The sequence below is a fragment of the Sander lucioperca genome, chromosome 19, assembly GCF_008315115.2.
Source record: "Sander lucioperca isolate FBNREF2018 chromosome 19, SLUC_FBN_1.2, whole genome shotgun sequence".
In the NCBI taxonomy this organism is placed as follows: Eukaryota; Metazoa; Chordata; class Actinopteri; order Perciformes; family Percidae; genus Sander; species Sander lucioperca.
In genome coordinates, this window is record NC_050191.1 from 4,534,185 (window position 1) to 4,558,102 (window position 23,918).

The following is a 23,918-nucleotide window of genomic DNA, read 5'->3' on the forward strand; positions in this document are numbered from 1 at the left end:
CGAATCACAAGCAGAAAATGAAAACAGAAATGTTGGGGTGTGATAATCATGCTTGAGATACTTTAGTCTGTAAAGCTCATATGTCAAGTGAAGACCTAAGGGCCATGAACATTTCCTCATCAAGTTTTATGATTCAAGTTTCTTCAGACAATATCAGATTTTGTCATTCAACCACTGTAGAGCCTCTGAACTGAAGTTTATCAAGAGTCAGACACTCAAATCTGCTGCTCAACACTCAAACGTTGATATTGAACGGTTCTGCAAAACTTCGGATTCAAACAGGTTTTCCTTCCAGTTCAGTGGATTTTTTTTTTCACTCTTGCTTTCTACTATATCTGCACATGGCAACTACCAGTGGCGCCGGCAGCCGTAATCCTGTACGTATGGTTCGTACATTTATTTCTGTGAGATTTATTCTCTGCATCTAATCATAACAATGTGGAAATGCGCACAGGAGCAGCAGCCGACAGAAGCTCTGTTCTGCTCTCTGCTCTGTTAACAGTAATACTTTTCACATTAATTATACGTTATTTCACCAACAACCCATCCACTATTAATCTGAATTTAAATTTTTAATATTATCTAACCTGATCCGTAGATAAACTAGTTGCTATGGATGCTGAGTATCGCTAAACCCACGGACGGAGCTAGCATGTTGTTTGAATCGTGTGTTACCTTGGACATGAATATTGCTGTTATCAGGCTTATCCTGTTTTTGATCATATTCGGGATATGATGTTCACATGGTACACAGAGAAATCAGGCTCGCCAACAGCTGTCTGCTCTGAGCGCATCCACCTCTCTCTCTCTCTCTTTTACAAAACGATTCAGTAAAATATCTTTCAAGGTCTGGTCATGATGATATGATAAAAGTACGTATGAGCACACTCTCATAAACAAATAAATATGAGAACAGCTGATTTCTGGCGCGGTAAACCGCTTCAGCGGGCGGGCAGACGGTTCTTGTGTGTACTGTAAAATAGAATCCTGCCGGCGACACTGGCAACTGCCGTATGTTTATGGCAAATAAATTATATTAAGATGTGGTTAGAGTTAAGGCGCACGTAGTCTCGCCATGGTTGCGGAAGCAAAACAAATGTGAGTAAGTCCTCCCATGCTAGGCAGTGACGATAACCATACAGTAGCATCTTGGCTTTATAATCAACACATAGCACTGGTAGAACAACTAGCTTCTATCATTGGTTGATTGATGTTAGCATTGCTGTAGCTAGCTAGCCTAGCAAAAACATCAGATAACTGTTAGCATTATAACAACATAGTGTTAGTGTAACTGTAATTCGTTGCTGCAACAAAGACTACATAATGCCATAAAAGCAACAAGCGAACAAATGATGAGCAGTCTCTTGAATACCAGCTTGTTTAGTGACAGACTGTGAGCACACAGCCAGACCAAAGAAACTGTCTCTGGCCAGGCCCACCTGAGCAGCAGAGATGCTAAGTTGCTTTGTTCACCTTGCTGTGTTGTGGGCAAAGACTGTATAAACTGTAGAGTCTATGAGCGCGGGAATACAGTAGGCGCAAGTAGTGAAAACATGGAATGGAGTTTAATTTAAAAGTGGAATGGATTTGAGGAAGCAGCAACAGCGTGGAAGTCAAGACTGTAGCTGAAACGCAGAATGGAGTTTATTTTTATTTATTCTTTTCATTTTTATTAGGGCATTCCTCAAGGGGAATGGATTTAACGGACAGCGCTTTGAAAATTCAACAGTTTAAAGACGGATGCGCCGAATTAGATTTGGTAAAAGTGAGCAGGTCCGATATCATTGGTCTTGAAATAGTGGGTGGGTCCTGTCCCATACAATGGTTCTGACGCCCATGAGTTTGCATTACCAGACCTGCTGTATCTCCACAGCGCTGTGGAGTAACGTTTGGCTACGCCACAGACATATTCTGGGAAAGGAGGAAAAAACACTCTGGGTTGTTCATTTCTTTAAACCAATCACAGTCGTCTTTGGTGGAACATTTGCACCCCGCAGAAGAAACCCCCATATAACATATTACATTTAAAGTTAACTGTTAACGACTTTCAACATTAGCTGGATACATGGTTAAATGTAATTTAAACATCCCGTATCGCCGTGTGTACTTCTTCCATAGCAATCCCCACCAATCGGTCCCCAAACATCCTAGTTAGATGGTAAGCCTAAATGTTGTAACATATTCTTTGTAATTTTTTAGAATCATTCACCTTAAGAACCAAGCAGGCCTGCATTGTTGCACAATTCAAATTTAGTCAAAAGTTGCCATTTTCAGCATGTAACGTTAGCTTGTTAGCTCGTAGGTTGTTCTTGTTGTGAAGGGGAAAAGCAAATAAGCAAGTAGTTGTTGAAAAGAAGAAGAGAGCAGAAGTAAAGGAAAGCCTGGCACCAGTAGTAAACCCATTCATGGTAAACACCCATGTACCGCAAAACATTACATTTATCTACTCTTATTATTAACGTGACTGTCATTTGTCTCCAAATTAAAACTACTGCCTGGCTGTAACACTCTTAACATACACTCTTTCCACAAAGCCAGTTTTAAAAAAAAAAAAAATAATCTTTCGCGCTTTCCAGCAAAATGTTTTTTCTTTTCCCAGTGTGGTGTCCCTCTTTGACCACCCATTTAAGGCTGTTTACTCTCTGTGGTCTGTACATGAAGAATTAAACAGATGTTTGTAGAGGCGAAGCTGCCCAGCCAACCATGTTGAACTGAAAGCACAGCTCTCGCTGAGTTACAAAAAAGGTGCATGACCACACTTTGTGACGTCATTTTATGGCTCGTGCACGCCTGGCAATGTATTTTCGTTGATCCAGACTAACAGGGAAAACACACCGGGCGCGTAAAGGCTGATTTATGCTTCTGCGTCAAATCGACGGCATACCCCTGCAGACCCCTCTGCGCCGCGAAACCCTCTCCGAGCCTTCTGCCGGAACTTGACGTGCACCTCCAAAAATTTGTAACTTCGACGCAGACCTTTAGCAAGCAAACTGTAGCACAACTGCCCACAAAGTACTGCTTGCTGGCGAAGTGCTAATTTCATTGTGGGGGGGGGGGGGGGGGTGTTAACATGAATTTCAAAACTCCTTACCAAAATGATTTCTAATTTTTATTCTGGAATTCAACTGTCTGTCATGTAAACCCGAAAATACAAATAAAAAATCATTAAAATCATGAACTCAAGTGTCATTAGGAAACAAATAAAACAAACACTGGTCTGTACAGTTGTGCTGTTAGTTATATGTAGTTTGCTGCTAGCATGGAGCCTGACGTCTGACTCCCCTTGTGAAATACCAAACTCCTTCCTACATAAATTGCAAAACACTTTGTTTGCATCATGTAAAACTGCAGTAATCCAGGGGTATTTCCCTACCCAGTCCTCCCGGTACCTGCAGAGACGTTTTTGCTTTTTAGCTACGTGTTCATCCCGGGACACCAGCCTGAGCCTCCATTTCAGCAATGAATGAATGAAAAATAGCAACGCGTGTTATTTTCACGCCTAGCCACCTACGTAGGGCCTACATACTGTTGCAGCCAATGAGCCGCCAACGGGAGCTGGCTGCAGGACGACTCAATCACCATGAACAGTTTTTAATGTTATATCAGACTATAACTATTCGAGAGTCTGCTCTTGAGACTTTGCTCTAATTTTCGCAGGGCAGGATTTGGGATTCGGGACAACTGCTTGGATTTCGGGACTGTCCCGAATTTTTCGGGATGTCTGGTTACCCTAGCTGCGCTATGCGGCCATACGCAACGCTGACGCGCCCGGTGTGTTTTACTCTATCTCTACTCTATCAGAACAGCTTGACAGATGGTCAACAATTTTTGACAGTTTCTTTAACTTTCTGAAACTGACAATCTGACCAACACTGTTTCTGTCACGTTTTATGTGTACACCCATGTACAACATAGTAATATAAAAATATCTATACTGGCTTCAAGTATGTGAATCTTTTTTTATTTTAAAGAATGATTTTTCCTAAAATGATATGGTGTGTGTTATCAAATAAAAGTGTCCTGCAACAGTCAAATAGAATTGTATATGAATATGGGACAGCATGGAAAGATGTGGTTGTAGTGAAATCTATTACCAGACAACACAGAATCTACTCTATTTTCATCAAACATTTGAACCTACTTCAAATACAGTATTAGACCATGTCAAAGCAATCATTCGTAGTTACAGTGAAACAGTATATGGTAGCAAAGTGCAGATCTTACCTTGAATTACCCAGTTCCAAAAGATGTCTGAGTTCTTATTCTCATAGCCAGCGCAAGTTACAGAAAGTGTGCAGGTTACTCAAGGATACTTCAGTTGAACATGTTGCCAATGAACCCTGCATTATGACACTTCTCTCCCAGCTATGTTTGAAAGAAACATGCATGGCAACCAACATCTTTACAGAAAAAAAGACCAAATAATTTGTTGCATTTTCTGGTAATATATGACAGCACGAATTCAAGCCTTAAGGTTTCACATAATATTATCATCCTGAACTGAGGGTAAAGCAGCCGGGCCTGTCGTTAGATGATGGAGACTGCAATGATGTCCTTGTTTGGCATCAAACTGAATCTCAGGTATTGGTTGTTAGTTGTTCTTAGTTGTTCTTGAGTTATATTTGTGGCAAAAATATGTTGCACATGAATACTGTTTATTTATAATGTAAATTACTGCTGTTTTTCGTCTTTACACATATAAATACCCATTGTTTTGTCTTTGTACATTACTTCTTTTTGATGTTGTCAATCACTACACATTACCAAAATACATGAACACCCTGACATAAGTAAATATAATGTGCTGCTGGATTTGTTGTTTTATATTTTATAATTGTATAATTTTTACCTCGTTTAGGTTGTTCGTACATCGCTATCTCCGGAAAGTGTTTGAGTTCACTTGAGTTAAGTCAATATACAATAACAAGTAAAAATAAAGATGAACCAGCATGATATGCTTTGACAAATAAAAAACAACATACATTAAGAAGTTTTTTGCCACTAATGGCTCCCCAAATTTAGTCTAGTATGTTTATGTTTGTCTTACTTTTACATTACATTATGGAAAAGATTGTTTTAAGTGGAAATAAATATATGCCAATACCAACTGGATTTTTTGTTTTGTTTGTTTTGTATATTTAATTTCAGTGTGTTTTTCCTTTCTGAAATATGTTTTTTAATGTGACAGTCAGATGGTTCATTGACATATATCCATGGACAGTTTAAAGTTGTAACACCATAATTGGGTTAACACCATGCAAACAACAACTAAAAGCCTCTGAGGCAGAATCACTATTTTGACATAAATCAGCAAAGTGAGGATTTTGCAACAAAAAACTGAACATAAGTCACTGTTTTCTCTTTGATTCCTTTCATTTATTTCCCTTAAAGCTTTAGTGTGTAACTTTTTGATATTAATAAATGTTACATTCAAGCCATTGCCATATTAATTGCTACAAAGCTAATTAAGACTCTCGGAGGTGGAAAAACATAATAGACATCACAGATCCTTTTTATAAGGACAACGCCAGAAAAGAGAAGGCATGGAGTTTAATTGCAGGAGTACTTTGAGTGGAAGGGAGATACTAGCTTAAAGGGATATTTCACCGCTGGAAAGCTGAATATATCTTAAAATTGGGTCACTTGTAGTATAAATGTGAAAACAAATTTGAAAGTGGTGGCTTCTAGGCCGAGAAAAGCCAGGAAATGTGTTTTTGGCTCATGTGGATGAAAGACACCAAATCCCAGAACGCACTTGCTTCGCTGCTCTGAGTCCACTCCCAAGCCACGCCTACCGTTTACAGACAGACAGTGAGACGATCAACTCAACTCAAGTGTGTTTTATTTCCATTTCAACCATATACACGAAACAACGTTTCACCGTGGCTCAAGTGGTTACACAATTAAAATATATAAAAACGACATACAAAACACATTATAAGCTCCGTAAAGTTCAGCTAACACATACTAGCATTAGCGCTTGGTAGGCTGTAAACAGAGTATAAACACAGCCGTAAATTTGCGTGGAATGTAGAATGGTCAACATCTAAAAGTCACAAACTCCACAAGCGGTTAGCAGTTAGTTGTATACAAGCACCCCATTTCTGCAACAGTCTGTGTTAAAAAAGCCTACCTCCACTTAGATATGAGTCCAAACATAAACTTCACCCTTCTGAACTAAGAGTTTCTGCTTCAAAGTGAAGTTTAAACAGACTGAAATGTCCAGGCTCACTCCTCCACTATTGATTCATTTATTTCTGCGTGTATTTATTTATTTAACGAGACTTACAGTCATGTTTCGTCGTCCACAGTCCGAGTCCCGCCAGACTCCCTTTAGGAAACCTCTGATTTAAACTTCAACAGACTGTGACTGTGAGTCCTGGTGCTGGTTCTCCCGGGCTTCCCTTCCCTTCAGCGGGCCCAGCAATACGGCCTGGGCCTCCAGCTGCGTGGTGTCGGTTTTGGCTCCCAGGAACAGGCAGTGAGCTCCAGGTCCTGCAGCCGCAACGGACTCGGCTGCCCCGCTGTAGCTTCTATCCGGCCGCCCGGGGCAGCAGCAAGGCGAAGCTGTGTTCCTGCCTGGTGAAAGAGACACTGCCGCCGGCCACGGAACTCTCCACCTCCCGCTGCCGCACACCGCTGAGGATGTCCCCTTATCGGCTAGCAATGTATCCCGGTGGTACATGTGTGCGGTAGTTTGAATGCACATAATTGTTGTTCTAAAATGTCCTTCGGGATGAATGAATCTGTTTCTGCTGAGAAGCTAAGCGACGATTCAAGATGGCTGACACTCGTTTTTACCTCGGCATTCTCCGTGAATCTCCATAGTCCAACCCCCTATGGGCTATGCGGAAGTACTGGCTGTAGTCCTTTGCCTCTGGAAAAATTTATACCGATGACGTAAAATGACGAGTTTTGCGTCATCGGTATAAATTTTTCCAGACCCACAATACAGAGATCTCTCCTCTTAGGGGGACATGAGGGAGGAAAGCACGATCATTCAAAAATACTACCGTGTTTATGCTGATACAAAGCTTAATGCTAAATCGGTGAAGTATCCCTTTAATAAGACATATTTAGCATCACGGAGATTAGTTTTGTTAGGGCGTTCACGAACGTTAGCTGATCTGTGTTGCCAGATATCGCAAGGTTTGGTCTTGAGACAGAAACAGGTCTGAAAAAACATTTAGTGTCCGAATGTTTTGGAGCTTGGGAAAAAAACATGGGTCCAATATCTACTTTGGGTGAAAGAATCGCTCATAATCTGTGTTCATGTTCACTTCTCCCATTGGAATCAATACACTCAGGACCTGCCGCTAGTTTCCTAAAGAGGCATGGCAGTGACGGAGCCCACGTGACACAGATACAGGAAACTACTCTAAGTTGGGGCGACTCGGTTCTAAACCGTCTCTGCTTACTGTCTTCTGTCTTCTTTTTTTGGGGGGGCATTTCTGCCTTTTATTAGAGAGGAAAGCTGTGATATGAAAGGGGAGAGAGAGGGGGGAAGACATGCATGAAAGCAGGTCACAGGTCGGACTTGAACCCTAGACCTTCTGCGTCGAGGAACAAACCTCTGCATATGTGCTCTACCAACTGAGCTAACCGGCCACGTTTCTGTGGATTTTTAAAAAAATCAGATAAAGACAGGCTGCACTTTATATATTATGTAATTGTAATTGTGAATTGTGTTTATAATTTGAATTATGTTATCTTGTATGTTTTTTAAGTCGTTGTAAAGCACTTTGGGATTGTATCTGCTAAAAGGACTTTATAAATAGATAATACTTAAATACAACCTTATCTCAGTCTCCATTGATACTTTTTTATGTAGTAGTAGTAGTAGTAGTAGTTTGTGCATTAATGCAGACATTTAGGCCTCCTCTTCCATACTACAGATGATTTAATTTGTTTAAGTATTGTCAGCAAAATGTATCAAAAGTAAAAGTACACATTAAAGCAACCACGTGAGCCTTATGTTGTTAAACTTGATGACCAAAGCAAGGCTAGAGGGTTTTTTTTTCACTCTGAAGACACAATGACAATGTCTGCTTCAGTTTTGCTTTTGGAAAATTCCTAAAGAGTATCATCAGAGATCATTTTAACCATTTAATTAAATCACATATCACATCATATCATGAGTCATTACCTGGGAGAAAGAATGGTAGTTTTCCTTGAAAGTTCCGCATGAAAAATTAGAGTTGCGCAGAAAACATTATCAAGTGGGTTTGTTTCAAGCATGAAATGTAAAATATCAAAGTTTGGATACAGGAAAGATAAACGTGAGAAATACATGTATCTGAACAGAGACGGTACAGTCTTTGATGTGTACCGTTAAAAAAAACGAAGGATTTTTTAAGATTTTTTTTTTTTAGGCCTTTATTTATAGGACAGCTGAAGACATGAAAGGGGAGAGAGGGGGAATGACATGCAGCAAAGGGCCACAGGTTGGAGTCGAACCCGCCGCAGCCGCTGTGTTGAGGAGTAAACCTCTGTGTATGGGCGCGCGCTTTACAAGGTGAGCTACCCAGGCGCCCAGAAGGATCTTTTTTTAGGCTTTAATTTCCCTGCAACCACACATAGCGCAGATTGTGCTTGAATGTGATTTAATAGCTTGTTCCATGTTTTCCTTCCCTCAATAATCCACTTAATGATCTCCAGGTCAATACAATTACCACATAGAGGGCTGGATTACTTATTGTGTGATCGATAAGTATCAATAACAACATTATAATACAAGATTTCTCATTTTTTTGAAGTGACAAGAGTAAGATTGTTATCGCAAAATCAAACATCAACATTCAATGCTCCTGTGCCCCCTGTGCTCTCTGAACTGGCTTATATTCTCTATATTTGGTTTGATCACCTCAGTAGAAACGTGAGTACAATTTGGAGTTGTTGTGTGTAAACGCTGACAACTGTGTTGTAGTTGTGTTTAACCTTTACTGCCCGTGTTAACCATTTTTGCAATGCAAGTGCATCACAGTGTGAAATGTGTTTTAGCGAGTGAGAATGTGTTTGGAGTTTTGCCAAAAGAGTGATTGATTAGATAAATGGGTTTAGACCACTAAGCAGTTGGTTCAGAGAATGGGGTTTAGTGTTTTGGCAATTCAGAGAAACTGTAAGTGTTATTATATGATAGAATTTTCACAAGTCTGCATTATTACCTTTCGACATAAGTCCAACTTTTAATTTAGGTGATAACCACAAACTAAAACTCATATAGACACACTGAAAGGCCGATGGCAGTGGTGGCAAGCTTTTATACACACCTGAAAAAGTGTGCAAAATAACCATGACCTGCTGTGGTATGCACAATATTGCAAATCACCACAGTGTGACTCCATCCCACCCCGCCACCACCTGAAGACGTGGGTGATTTTGTGGGACCTGCCCACAGATGTGGTGGTTTTTTTTTATATTACTATTTTTTGGGCTTTTTTGCTTTTAATTGATAGGACAGCTGTAGATAGGAAAGGGGGGGGGGACGTGGGTTGGAATTGAACCTGGGACACATATGATATGGCATCTTTTCTTCTAAAGTTTATATTTCTTCAGAAGAAAGGTTTTTTACTTTCGCTGCCCTTAGGTATTTCTTATTCTTATTAGCTACTTCCACTCCTTTTCCTTTCTTTTCTGTTTTTGTCTGAGTTTACTGTTACCTGTCAAATGTCAGTGGCTGGTTGATTTGTGGTTTGCACACGAGTCTGCCGCCCTTATATGGGTTTATTGGGGCGTTCCCTACACTAATTTCAAATTGCCAAATGGCACATGTATCCAATTTAAAATCAAACGCAACATCAACATACTCAGTCATGAATCCTACATAGGATTATTTTACATTCCATATAGGCTTTGTGCAAGATCAAATAAACAAGGAAAAATAAGAAAACAATTTTTGCATGAGGCCCAATATCTGTGAGCCGACTGTCGTGCTACACTTCCTAAAACCAGTCTCACTGCTTGAGTAATTGGTCTGGCTGAACATTAATCCTCCAGGCCTCTGGAGACTGTGCAGTGCAGACTAATTACCCTCAGCCCTGTCACACCAGTTACCAAGTAATGCTGTTTAGAACATTTAAATTCTGTTAAAGTGAAAATGTCAAGCTTTAAAATATCCTGCTGTATCTGAGGGATGTAGGACCCATTACAGGCATTAACAACCTTCACTTAAACTGGGAAACAGAGCCGAATGAGCCAGTGCTGGATGTCACTTGGAACATGAGAGTGTTGGGGTGTCAATGTGAATTTGGGTTCAGGATGGACTTTCAGATGCTGGTCAGTCTCAGTCTTGTCTTGCTGCAGTAGTATGCAATATTTTTTACAATCAATACAATTTGATGTGGTAGAATGAACATGACAACACAGATCGTAAATCATAACTGAAGCATAAAGAATATGAGCATGTTTTCACTGGCATGGGTTAGGGCATCATTTAGACAAGCGATAAACTCACAAACATGCTCTCTGCATATTACTGGAGTGAAATCAGTGGTGATGAGTAACTAACTGCATTTACTTAAGTACTGTACCTAAATTCAATTTTGTTAAAATTAAACAATTGGTTCCCAACCTTTTTGGCTTGTGGCCCCTTACAAAAAAAAGCCGCCTAGTTGGAGCATTCTCGCATGGTTACATGTATAAAACTATCTGAGGCCCCAAGATGTAAAATGAACAAAAAGGTGCTTAATGCTTCACAAAGTACCTTAAAGTAAAATTTGGAATGTAAGACATTTACTTGTAATGGTGCATTTTTACATTGTTGTATTGTTGCTTTTATTTACTGTAAGTAGGTAAAGGAACTGATTACTTCCACCATTGTATATATTTAGAAATCAACAATAATGAGAACAATAATGATGCCTGTGGCTTTTAGGGTTGACACTGAATGGCAACCTAGGACCTCCTACTGCCGTCAAGTGGAACATTTCCAGCTATACTGGCAGGGGCGGAGCCAGACGTTGTAAACATTCGGGGCGCAAACCTAAGGGGGGTCTGGGGGCATGCTCTATTTATGGCAGCTTTATGCACTATTTTTCAAGCCATTTGATAATAGAATGCCTGAAAATCTGTACATTGTTTGGGAAAAACCTGAAAGTTTCCTCTGCAACAAAGAGATGTTTGTTTTGTTTCCAACTGTCTTCATCGTTCGGAAATCAGAACACAACAAATGTTGAGGATGACTCATTTTCAAAACTGTCTGATGTTTCCTACCATACAGTAGCATTTGAGATAAGCATTGCTTTAGCTTTGTCTACAAAAATGATCAGCGTCAGGTAATGAAATGCAACATCAAGGAAAGAAGGTGAAAATTGCATATTGCGCTCATAACTCCAAATCAATCTTATTCTCTAGATCAATGTTCCAGCACACTGCCTTCCTCAGGATCAAATCCAGCAGTCACCTGTCTGACATCTATAGTAGCTGGTGTTTAGAAAGTCAGAGCTCAGTCTCAACAACGGCCATTCATAACCAAGAAAAGCCTGCAACAAAAATGTGTCCACATATTTATTTTTAAAAGTAGCAGCAACAAACTACATACAAATCAGGGAAGGAATAAACAAAATACCAATCTACTTCTGAGCTACACATACACTAATTCGATTCAACATTTCACGGTCAGCTTTAGAAAGAGCAAAAACAACAATAAAAAAAAAAAAATTTTGGTACATATACAGTATATGAATAGAAAATAAGCAAAGGTCAACAAAAAATACAATCATACACAGTCAATATCAGATACACAAGACTCATATGAAAAAAAAGACATCAAAAATACATAACAATCAAAAAGAATAGAATGCTCGTTGTTGTTTTTGAGGAGGATTGTGACTCGCATGGTTAATAAGCACTCGCGGAGATCCCTACATTTCGTTCAAATAATGCAAGATTTATTACGTCAAAAAAATAAGAAATTCTCAGTGGTTGACTTTCAACAGAAACTTTAACTTTTACTAATAAATGATCACACTGTGTACGCTATGGTCACTAAACTGTTTCCTGTCCACCTCTCTTACTCAAACAAAAGAACTCCTCAAGCTGTCACCCAGCATCTTATACCTGCAAAGGTGACCTAATTAGGAGGAGGAGCGGAGGTTGCCATATTCTAGTAATTATTTTAAGTTATTTCTCCAGATGCAAAGTCCAAAATTGTATCTAACAATTTAGAGATGAAATAGAAAAATAAAGTAAATACAAATCATCTTGTTTGTTTTACAATGAAATGAAGAAATACCAATAGACTTATTATGGCTCCAACATTTGTTGCTACTGTTCTCTGCGTTAGTACACAAAATGAGGCTACATAGAAAATTATAGACAAGACATCAATTAGGTCTGGAACCCTAAGGGACTCAAAACAATATGGACATGGTTGGAAGGCAACTAGACCTCACATCACTGGGTGACGTAATCATGCATGGTCTTTGGTGACTGAGACTCCAATTAACAACAATGTACATTGCCCTCTAGTGGCCAATTATATGAATAACAAACCAGTTTTCATAAATGCAGAGGCAGTGGCATGCAGCAGCAGCCAGCTGATGTTAAGTTAATGTGATCTTATCGTGCCATTGCATTTTTAATTTCAGGGTAGAGCTGACCTGGGGCCTGTACTACAAAGTAGTAACTCATCTTGCCAATGAGTCATGGGGAAACCCTTGGTTGACTCATAGAGTTGATGACCAACGTCATGTGACCGCTTAGCGTGACTGCAGGATGTTAGGGTTAGTGAAGCCAGATGACCAAAAGATATCCAGCATGTGTGGAACTCGCTTCGTGGTACTGGCCGCTGCTCTTTAATAATCCTGACCTTTGACCCCCCCCTCCCCGCATTTGTTTGCATCTGGGCAGCACCAAATACAAAGTAATGAACTGCATAGTCTCGCTTTGCCCGACCCTCTGCCAAAGCTATGAACTATATATATAAACTATGAACTCCAAAATATCAGAAATGTAAAATATAAAAATAAACGTATAAGAAATGAAAACTAAAACTTAAAAAAATTAAGAAAGAAAATATGAATAATACAAAATATAAATTAATATAAACATCAAATATTGAAAATAAAACATTTATATCATTAACAGATTAATCATACTCCAAATTGTGTCATCCTAAACTCTAAACACCTTTCTTTCTTTCTTTCTTTCTTTCTTTCTTTCTTTCTTTCTTTCTTTCTTTCTTTCCTCACCACAACAAGCCAAATGAAGTGTACAGTTTGAGTACTAAACAAAAAAAGAACAATCAAACAGCCTCTAGGGGGAGCAATTGCTCTTTCTGTGAAGTTCCAAAGCTGAGGCTCACAGGCTGCAGCTTCAGCACCACAAGCATGATGATGGATAGCAAATCTCTAAATTTATTTTCTACACTCTGAAAATGGAGTCAGTTCTTGTTTATTCCCTTCCACTGACATAGAATATTTTTCCATATTTTACTCTCTAGGGGAAAAAGTCACGAGCTACTGGGATTTCAGGAGATTTTGGGCCATTAGGAAATATCTCAGGCATAGTGCTCTTCCCAGTGCACCAAGCTGCACTGTATCTTCCCATCTTAATTCATTTATTCCTTCTTTTTCACACTTATTTCTTACTTATCTCCTCCCTCCATTCCATTTTTTTGCAATGCATTCTCATGAACTTTTTCGTATGATATCGTACAAATAATATTGTGCACACCAATTCGTAAGATACCCTATGAAATTAAGTCACCGCTAGCTGGTCATGTGTCACATAGTCTATATCCACGATGTTCCACTTATGGGATTGCTCAGATGCTGCCGGAATTCCGCATTATGTCACTCTTTTTGGCCGGATTTCCGTTACCTGCTGCTTTTTTTGTGTTGGAAGTTTAAACTCCGGTGGATTTATTAGAACTATGTTAACTGCTCCTCAGATCTCTGCAGGGTAAATCCAGACAGCTAGCTAGACTATCTGTCCAATCTGAGTTTTCTGTTGCACGACTAAAACAACTTTTGAACGTACACATGTTCCACCAAAACAAGTTCCTTCCCGAGGCCATTTTGCAGCAGCTCCGGTGCTCCGTCCGGCGCTTAGCATCGCCCAAGACAATTGTGAGTGGTTTAAAGAAATGCCAATAAACCAGAGCACGTTTTTCTCCCATCCCGGATTGCTGTGTGGACTAGGCAGACCCTCCTCTGCAGCGCTGTGAAGGAAGGTCTGGCATTGCGAGACTATGTGTCAAGTGACGGCCAGTCAAGTTAAGTTTTGCGCACTTTACAGTTAAATTTAGCCAAGAAAAAAGGCGACTGAGAGTCGGGTGCCGTTCACCATGAGGTTTTGGTCGTTTCAGAGGCCGTTGCAGTTGCGTTAAGCTGACAAAATGTGACGTTGAGCCGGATACACGGCACCGTGAGCTGACGGTCCTTTCAGGGGCCGTTGCAGTTGAATTTAGCCGACAAAAGGTGACCGTCATGCGGCGAAGACATTTTAGTGTAGGCACCAATACGACTAGTTAAGATTAGAAAAAAGATTGTGGTTTGAATTAAAACAACGGTCCTTTTAAATACTCTTGGAACACTATACATGTTTCCTGGGTGAAAGTCTTGTGTTTTCTCCAGGTCACAAACTCTCTTGAAAGCGTTGTTTTATGCCCCACCCATCCACCCTAACCTCCTCCCTTTGTGGACCAGAGCGCTCTTATACAGCAGCAATTACTGTGCTGCATACAACAATGAATGCGTAGAATACATACAAATTACAGTGCATTACTCGTCGCCATACGTAGGAATGGTTCATGAGAACAGCCTGTTCTGTGATATCTGCACCCAAAAACTACCCTCTCTCCCGCATTTTAGATTTCACCATTTTGCTCTTCTTCTTTCTCTCCCTGTGTGAGTGGGAAGAAGAAAAGGAGGGTTAACTGCAACTGGAGATGGCCTTAGCACATATGCAGGATCTTTCCAAAGAAGCGGTGTACTACTCAGAGTAGGTGATGGTTGGGGATGCAGGCGGCAGCAGTGGGTGGCCTCGCTGCTGCCGTGGTAGCGATCACAGCAGTCATAGCAGAGCAGGAGGCCAGCAGCAAGATAAGCAGCAGATAAAATCCCAAGCCTCAGCTTACATGAATATTTCATTTCTGGAAAGATGCAAGCAGGCAGGAGAGGGGGAGAAGGAGTTATAGAAAGTGGCAGATTGAGGAAAAGAATTCCGCTGCTATCTCTGTCTCCTCTCTTTCTCACTCCACTCGTCTGCCTGGGACTGCCTTTTTTTTTCTCCTTCCTCCCGCCGTGCCAGATGGACTGTTTTCATCATGTGATTGGCTTTTGTAATTAGTACTGATGAGCTTCCCTGTAATGTAATAAGTTAAGAAGCAGATGTGGGAACGTCATTCCTTTTTTCTGACTCGTTACAGGTCAAAAATGTCAAAACACACATAATGTAAATAAACAGTGCCTGTAATGACACACATGTCGAAACCGGGCTGAACGCTTGCCGTAACGCAATGTGACACAACCCGGCAATACAATTTATTGGCCAATCAAATATGCAAAAGCGCACACCTTCCTGGTAGATTACTTTGTAACGTACAATAAATGATGTCATTTCACTTTTTACTGCAGAAAGGGAACAGGGACCGTGTCATCTATCAAGGTTTCTCGCTGGTTCCTAAACTGAGTGCTGTTTTTGGTTTGAACACCCTGTAAAAATGACATGCCTTGCGCTAGCTTTAATAATAATTTTAATAATTTATACTGTTTATTGATCCCCAGTGGGGAAATTACAATTTACACTCTGTTTGTTAGAAATCACTACACACAGGCCTGAAATACACACACTCAGGACCTATTCATGCACTAATGGAGAGATGTCAGAGTGAGTGGGCTGCCAGTGCTGGACCAGCGCCCTGAGCGGTTGGGTGGGGTATGGTGCCTTGCTCAAGAGTACCTGGCAGTGCGGAACGTCTGCGTCCCTACTCCGTCCCAGTTCCGTCAGTCCGCAGCCCTCCGGAGCAGATACGCAGTGCTTCTATTTTTGACGGACGACGGAGAGCTCCGCAGCAATTCAGCACAATTCAGATTGTGCGGGACAGGAAGTCGAGCACAGAAACAAAATAAAACATCCAGTTACTTTTCAAAATAAAATACACCGTGCTCACGGCAGGTCATTTTCCCTGCACTACACCTTGAAAACACAGCACAGAGTTGTTTCCCCTCTACTCCTCTGGATGGAAACAAACTGTTGTTGGTTTTGTGGTTCTGTTTATAGAAACTACATCCTGTCATATCGCGCGAACATACGTCAATTCGCAAGATCTCGTGCTCGGCTGGCCGCAGCCGTTATGACATCAAGCCCCGCCCACATCCAAGTCAGTCATTTTTTTTTACCTACGTCGTCTCCCCATACGCTCGAACGGACCAAGACGGTAGCAAAGCTGATATCCTCTTGTTTCACATTAGATGACAGAAACTGATGTAAGCTAAACACAAACGACATTTCATGCAACAACAGTGAACTGTAATTGGGCCCGTGTACTTTTTCGTTTATTTGATTTCTGACTTTGAAACGAAAAGAGTGGTTCGGAAATAGCGTAAGAAAGCCTTGTTTTCATGAGCTTCTGGAGCTAGCTGCTAGCTAGCTCGGAAGCTACATCTGATCATGGCAGGCAGGTTGCTAATTAGCCAATGCTAAAAAGTATGGAAGTAGCCTACTCGTTCCCCCTGCTTTCTATCAATATTCCTCAGTATTTGTCTTTTGGTGTAGTTTGCTAACATGGTCGTAGACATGTAAATGAACTGTTTGCGTGCTAGCTAAGTCAACGGTCAACACCTTTTATATTGTAACGTGAAAGCTCAGGCTGCGTTAGCTTCAGCTAAACCACAGCCGCAACTTGCACTGCCCCGTTAAAATGCAACTTCAACCCTCGGATATAACGGTAATCACGTAGCGATTTTACTGTATCTAGACATCTGTATGTGTGTTCGACCTTTTGAAATACTTAGATTAGGTGTGTTACTGTGCAGGTAATATCCGAGGAGCATCTCGCATGATTGTGAATTCTACTGAACCAGACTGAGAGACCATTTAAAGGCTCAGGAACCCTTTGCAGGTGTTTTTGATTAATTAGCTGATTAGAGTGGGACACTTTGAGCCTAAAATATTGAACCTTTTCACAATATTCAAATTTTCTGAGGGTTTTCATAAACTGTAAGCCATAGTCATCAAAATTATAACAAATACAGGCTTGAAATATCTCGCTTTGCATGTAATAAGTCTATATAATTAGTTTTACCTTTTAAGTTGAATTACTGAAATAAATTAACTTTTGCACAATATTCAAATTTTTCGAGTTTCACCTGTATGCTTCTGGTTCACCTGTTAATTGTTAAAGCAAAATTGCCCCTTTGTACATTTGGTTGTGACTGAATTCTTGCTGTTAATATGAAAGTCCATAACGAAACAACACACCATTCTACTTTTGAGGGCTAAATTAAATGAAATATGGCTCGTTTTCCGTTTGAACACATTGTCATCAATATTAACAAGGTTTAAAATGACCCATTTTTCAAATTTGGATATCATTTCAAAATCAGAAATCAGTAGTAACTACATGAAAACTTCACTGTTGCATGAAATATCGTTTGTGTTTAGCCTACATCATCAGTTTCTATCTAATGTGAATCAAGAGGCTATATCAGCTTCTCAGCTTCTATATCGTCTTTTTTTTTTTTTTTTTTTGTCTTCAAAAACCTTTATTATTCAAGTACAGATCCATAAACACATTGAAAACATTAAATGCATACATACATACACGAAAAAGGGGCGCATGAAATTTACATTAAAGAGGTTGTAAGGCATTGTAAATGTTCAGAGTCCGGATGGCTTTCTTATTTGTCAGTCCTTTTTTAAAGTTTTCAAATATAATTTCATGTCATTTTTAAATTGGTGACTAGCCTATTCGGTTTTCTTTCAGATCATTTACATTTATAGATATAAAATTTTCAAATAAAATTAAAAGATTCAAAATAAAAAACATGGCATTTATCCAAATAATTTTCTTCATAGTAAAAAAATTCTACCAATCTGTCTTGGTCCGTTCGAGCGTATGGGGAATGACGTAAGCAAAAAAAAATGGCTGACTTGGATGTGGGCGGGGCTTGACATCAAGCCCCGCCTTCCCGCAGACTGCAGCGAGATATACTTGACAAATCCGGACCTGGTGGGTATTGACAGACGGCGGAGCACGCAGCCGTTCCACAGCGGAGCCTTTTCGCAGACGTTCTGCATCCTGTGGAAATCCACATCTCCTTATTGCTCGGATTCATTTCCATACATCTCAAAATAAGAGTAGCTGAGTAATAGCATTTCACTGCCTAATTTGCGGCTCATACTGTATTCAGATCTAAAAACATTGGATTCCTTTCTATTACTTGTATAGGGTAAGCCACAACATATTGCCCATTGCAACTATAAGTACAATGTGGACCCATTTAAAAAAAATAAAATCAATATCAGAAATTTGGGTTTCTTTCAACTAAATTGTCAAAGAAAATAAAGTGGATGGTTCCATTCAACGCTCTTCACAAGTAAATGAATCAAGTTTAAGTTTATTAGCCGTTTCAACAGTGCAGTTGATAGGAATTTGTCTTGGTCTGCCCACATATACCACCTAATTGACAATAGTGCACCGACATAACACATTGCACGCATATACCTCACATATTGACATCAAATGCACAGACATAAACATACAAAAACACACATTGCACTTTTAAGTGTGTAAATGGGTTGTGGACCAGTCAATAAAGTGCTTGGTGCGGGAGGCACAAGCCAGAGCTCATAGTGCAATGGAGAATGGGAATGTCCCTAGTGCAGTGGGGCATATCATGTGCGGGGGGGGGTTGCTTATCCTGGCTGGTCGTGTTACCGTACCAGGACAGAATAGTGAGAATCAGTGTGCTTTCCAAGACAGCTCGGTAGAAATGAGTCATGCCTTTCTGGCTAACCCCAAATTTCCTCAGCTGACGGAGGAAGTAGAGCCTCTGATGGGCTTTGTTTACAATGTGACGTTCAGGTCCCATGAGAGAGACTGGTGTATGGTGGTGCCTAAGAAGCGGATGGAGGGGAGCCTCTCAACAACCTGGCCATTGATGGAGAGGGGAAGGTCAAAAAGTCAACTATCAGCTCTTTGGTTTTAGATGTATTGAGGATTAGGTTATTGTCCTCACACCACCTCACCAGCTGTACTACTTCACCCTGGTAAACAGATTCATCACCATCAGACATAAGACCTACTACAGTGGTATCATCTGCAAATTTTAACGATTTAACTGATGTTGAGTGGTATATACAGTTGTTGGTATAAAGAGAATATAAAAGAGGAGATAGGACACACCCTTTTGGGGCGCCAGTGTCAAGAACCCTGGTTGATGACACATGATTATGAAATTTGACATTGTTTCCTACAGGACAAGACTTCAAGATCCATTGACACAGTACAGCATTAACACGTATGGCTATGAGCGAGTTGTACAGCCTGACAGGGATAATGGTGTTGAAAGCTGAGCTAAAATAAAGGAACAGAACACGTGCATATGTGGATTTGGCCTCAAGGTGTTGGAGAATGAAATGTGTGCATAGTGACACTGCATCATCCACTCCCCTATTTGCCCTGTAGGCAAACTGATGAGGGTCTAGTGTAATATGCTCTAAGTTCCTACAGACTAGGCGTTTGAGCACCTTCATGACAACAGAAGTGAGTGCAACAGGCCTGTAGTCATTGAGGCAGGTGATGTTATTTTTCTTAGGCACTGGGATGATCATGGCTGATTTAAAACAAGCAGGTACTATTGATGTGGTGAGAGACCAATTGAACATGTAAGTTAAGGTGACCAGATTTCTGAGACAAAATCTGGGGACATTTTCATCTCAGAAGCATAAATACTTCCAAACAGGTAATGTTTTTATCTTTGTAAAACTTAAAACGGGGACACTGCCCCAGGGGGCTAGGGGGGGTCCATGGGCAAGCTCCCCTGTAAGAAAATTTTGTCAATTTTAACATTTAAATGCATCAATCTGGTGCACTTTGAAAAGAAATTCAGAGGTTAGGCTTGATTATTCATATCTATGGATGGAAATATTTGGGCTGTAGCCTGAACTATTTTGCACTTCAGAATTTTAACCATGCACACACAGGTGGAATAGTTTTTTCTTAATATTTTTGCAGTAATGTCACTAGGAAGCATACCAGTAGCAATATATATTCAAATGTGTAAGTGGGATATATATCAGTAAGTGGGATTGTCTGGAATCTGGCAATATAATAACCATTATGGTGGGATACACTGGCTAAGCAATTTACAAAAATGTCTGTGCTGACATAAATAGTTTACATGAGAATGCATTATAATTTTGGCCCAAAGTTGGAGACCATGTAGAAGTTTTGTTACAATTTTACTGATGCATGTGTTGAGTGAAGAGTTTGTGAGATATTTCACAGAGAGTAATGGGTGTGCAGAGATGTATGCAGAATGCAAATATGATAACATTTCATGTAAGTTCAATGTTAATTTTCTCGCAAACCATTTGTCACAGCAACTGGAGCTAATATCATTGGAAAGCTTAGATTCTGGTTGAGGTGGTTGTGTCAGACTCAGGCCTTTGGCTGAGTCTCTATCTGTCAGAGGGAGAGCAGGAGTGCGGTTGTGAAGAAGTTGGTAACCTTTAGCCCCCCTAAAAGTCTGATCCTAGAATCGCCCCTGCTGCTACTTCATACTTGTACTCCACTATACACCTCAGAGGGAAATATTGTAATGTTTACTGCACTACATTTATCTGACAGCTTTTGCTTTATTGCTTCATGCTAGGCTTGTTTCTGCAACAGCTCATTGAGTATCGGATAAAATTAAAACTATTGAGGAAATATTTTCCTTTGACATTGGTCCAGTATTAAACGAGATCGCTGCAGTCGGAAACGGCAAAACAAGCTACAATGTAAGTTAATAGGACAATTGTCCAGCTTGTATTTACGGGGACAGGTCACCGAAACTGGGGACTGTCCCTGGAAACTGGGGACTGTCCCTGGAAACCGGGGACGTCTGGTCACCCTAATGTAAGTGAGTATGGGAGTAAACTGGTCTGCACAGCTCCTCAGTGTGGCTGGCATCACGCCGTCATGCCCTGCCGCTTTACTGATGTTTTGGCGGTAGAGCAGCCTTCTGACATCATGCTCTGAGATTGAAAAAGGGGGGTGACCAAACAACCCCGGGTGGGAGAGACTGAGAGAGCTTGTCTGAGCTTCACTGGACTCAAATCTACAGTAAAAATAATTGAGCCTCTCAGGAAGGGAGGGGTCACAGTCTATAATATGATGCTTGGTCTTGTAGTTATTGATTATCTGCAGGCCCTGCCAAACGCCCTTAATGTCATGGACTTGGAGCTTGTTTTCAAGTTTTACTCTATAAGTGGCTTTAGCTGTTTTAACTGCCGTTTGAAGTTGGTACGAGTCCATATTGTACTTTGTCACCACATTTAAATGCAGCATTTTTCTCCCTGCATAAGCGCCTTACTTCCTTGTTGAACCAAGGCTTGTTGTTACTGTAGCTGGTGACAGTTTTGGCGGGGATACACACAGACTCACAGAAATGTATGTAGGACATGTGTCAGTGAAAATGTCGATATCATCATGTCAAAAACACTCCAGTCAGTAATATCGAAACTTGTAGCTTGTAGTCTTGTAGCATGTCTATGGCCGGGGGAGAGCTCCTCTTGACCCTCTTTGTCGTTGGTTTAGATGTTTTGAGTTTCTGATGGTATTTAGGAACGAGGAATATGGGGTTGTGATCAGACTCACCGTTTGAAGCTCTGTTTAGAGTTTGATACGCCTCCGGGATGGAGGAGTAACACTGGTCCAGTGTTTTATCCAGCCTGGTGGGAATATGAATCTGAGGCTTGTATCTGGGAAAAGCTTTCTTCATGGAGACGTGGTTGAAGTCTCCCAGCACCAGGACTGCAGATTCAAGGTTGGAGTTTTCTACGGCGGAGATGTGGTCAGCCAGTTAGTGTGTTGCTGTTGCTGTCGAAGCGCTCGTTGGAATGTAGACTACACACGGTAACAGAGGAGATTTCTCTTGGTAGGTAAAAGGGGATGCACTTAACTGTGAGATACTCCAGGTCGGGCGAGCAGTTGTGCGACAGAGTTTTGGTGTCCGTACACCAGTTCTGCTTGGTGTAGACGCAGACACCGCCGCCGCGCTGCTTAAAGGACAATTCCGGCGCAAAACGAACCTAGGGGTTATTAACAGATGTGTACCCACTGTGTCGCTCTCTGGGACATGTTTTCATGCTAATCGAATGAGTTTGGAGCTTGAAAGACGCTAGCGCAGACCGCTGATTAGCTTACAATGCTAGTATTCGGGGTACAGGGGACGTAAAAACAAATCGCTATTTATACCACTAAAAAGAGAGCGACAGAGTGGGTACAAATCTGTTAATAACCCCTAGGTTCGTTTTGCGCCGGAATTGCCGTTTTAGGGATTCACTGGTGCGATCTGCCCGATGAAAGGTGAAGCCCTCCTGTTGTAATGCAGAGTCAGGGGTGTTCTCATGCAGCCAAGTTTCTGTCTGGCAGATGGTAGAGCAGTTCCTAAAATCCCATTGGAAATGAACGCGGGCAGTGAGCTCATCCTTCTTGTTTGATAACGAGCGAACGTTGGAGAGAATAAGGCTCGTTAGGGCTAGTCAGTGCCCCTGGTGTCTTAGCCGAACCAGTGCTTACCCTCTCTTGCCTCTCTTCCTCGGCCGGTGTTTTGGGCACCCCCGCGGGAGATCAGGGTGTAGATCCGGCACAAATGACTGTGAAACCTGCAAATTGTCTCGGAGTTCGGCTCTGTCATACCGAATGAGTCCATCCAACAGTAGGAAAACGAAACAAACGGTGAGCAACATGCATGATCTGATATCACCATCAAAAGTAATTAACAGGCCATCATCAATGATGAAGTTGTTTGCCCTGGATTAACATTACAACCAACCAATCAGTAGCACGCTTTGATTGTGATGTAATTAATAGTGCGACGTGAAGGTAAATAAAAAAAATGGCCGCCATGCCATTGCAGACCAGTGTGTTAATCCAGGGCAAACAACTTCGTCATTGATCCTAGCCTGTTAATTACTTGGTGATATCAGATTGTGCGAGTCTCCATAGTGCGGCGCCATCTTGGATCCAGATCCAGACTTTGGTTGCATGCCACAAATGATCAGTTTACTACTTTCATTGAATGTGGGTGTTTTATTCAATTTTATAGCATTTGAAGAAAAAAATGACGAAAAAGAACAACAAAATCTTGAAAAAAAGATCAACAAAAAAAACTAAAAGTTGCATGGTCGACGTAAAGACGACACAAGGGTTAAAAAAACAATAAAGTCTGCATTTGTTACAATTGCATAATTACATTGACATCTGAAAATAATGATAAAATTAAGTTGTGATCGCAAGATAACGATGGGCTTTTAGCTTTTGAAGAAGACCTTGTACCTTTTAGATTGCTGATGGAAATGTACTCGTGCAATTACAATGAAATCGAACAAAAAAGTCACTCACGTTTCATAGACAAAAGCTCTTTTAATGAAAATCATGTACTTTTGTGTCAAGTAAAAAAGATTGATCATATGCATACTATTTATAGCTTTGACATAGCAGGCAGTAGAAAAAGAGTTTACATTTAAAATATCCAGAGCATTCAAAGGCATACGTCTTCTAATAACTTGACACCGAGACATTCCCGTACATCATCGACTCACTATGGTTCTACTTTTGGCTGGTCTGATTGGTGGTGGGTTAGCTCCTCGCTACAAGAGAAATGTATACAGTGTGCAAGCCTGGGCTCAAATTGGTCCAGAGCAGTGCCAGAGCTGGGATGTTAGGAAGATGAAGTAATGTTCTGGGTGAGCTCAATCAATTA